The sequence below is a fragment of the Arachis ipaensis genome, chromosome B06 (genome assembly GCF_000816755.2).
Source record: "Arachis ipaensis cultivar K30076 chromosome B06, Araip1.1, whole genome shotgun sequence".
Classification (NCBI taxonomy): Eukaryota; Viridiplantae; Streptophyta; class Magnoliopsida; order Fabales; family Fabaceae; genus Arachis; species Arachis ipaensis.
The window spans coordinates 16732709-16734271 of NC_029790.2; positions in this window are offsets into that span (position 1 = coordinate 16732709).

Below are 1563 nucleotides of genomic sequence, written 5' to 3' on the forward strand. Positions count from 1 at the left end.
AGTATTATGTATTATCGTTTTATATCTATCTACAACAACTAGACTTTACGTATAATATTTCTAACTGGTTGTGTCGATTAGAATATTTAAAGGAAAAAGATATATTCTGACTTTTTTTTTGTCTCTACAGTATTATCGTTTTATATCTATCTACAACAACTAGACTTTACGTATAATATTTCTAACTGGTTGTGTCGATTAGAATATTTTTTTTAAAAAGGAAAAAACGGAGGATAGGTTAAGTATAGAATATTTCTGCGTTGGGTGGTAAAATCTGACTACATTTATATATGATTTAGTTAGGACACACTTTAAGTGAAGTGGATAGTAATAGAAACTTTTTAAACTTTTTATACATTCAATGTATTGTGAAAATATTTATTTTTTCAATAACTTTTAATGAATTATTTCTTTGTATAATATCTTTAAAATGTGTTCTTAGGGACACATCTTAACAAAATATATATTGGTTAAAAATTCCCGGGATGCTATTGGAAAAACATTTATCATTTTATAGACAAGGATTTCATTTCTGAATCTTAATTAAAGGAGTGTTTTCGTCTCGTTAAAATTAAGATTCAGCAAGCAATAAATAGGCCTTTATTCAGCGGAACATGAACAATTGAATGAAGCGCAATAGTTATGGAATAGAAATAAAATTAATGTGTTAAAATCATAAATGGTTATTAACTTTGCAACAACTTTTAGAATGTCAAGTTGTCAGCTACTTCCTAATTTCTTCCAAAATAAAATAAAGTAAAATAAAATAGTAAGAAAGAATAAATTAAAGACTAATAATATATACCACAAATAAATTCCTACTAAACTTTTAGTTGGACATTTTAATTCCTAATAAATTTTAATAACTAAATCAATCTTTAAATTTTTATTTTATTAAGAAAATTGGTTTTTACATTAGATTATTCATCTGTATAAAAGATTGAAATAACAATAGGATTGATTTATCTAACTCTTTACTAAAATTTAATATAAAAATTGGTTTTTCTATTAAAATAAAAAATTATGAACTAATTTAATGATTACAATTTGTTAATGATTAAAGAATCTAACTAAAAAATTTTTGGAAACTAAGTTGAGTTGGTCTAGTAATTAATTAATTAGTCCGTTTAAACAAGTGTTGGGAGTTCAAATCCCAAACTCAGTATGGCGCGACAGATTAATCCTTGACCTGCTGGATTGAAAGATACCGTAAACATTACGTCCTTAATTACATCGTTTGTTGGAGCTCATTAATTAGTTACCCATTATAGCAACTCTATTAGCATGACCGATATATATGGTTAGATTATTTATTTATCATTTATTTATCCTAATTAGATTATTCATCTTACTCTAATTAGTACTTAGTACAACGGTACAACCCAAAGTTCTGAAAACCAAATCAACCTTTTTAACTATTAATTTACTAATTTATTAGTTCAACCGATTTAACTATAATTTAATTAAAATAATTGGTTTATAATAAAATAATATTTAAAATATAAATAAATATATTAAAATATAATTATAATATAATATAAAATTTAAAATGTCATTTAAATT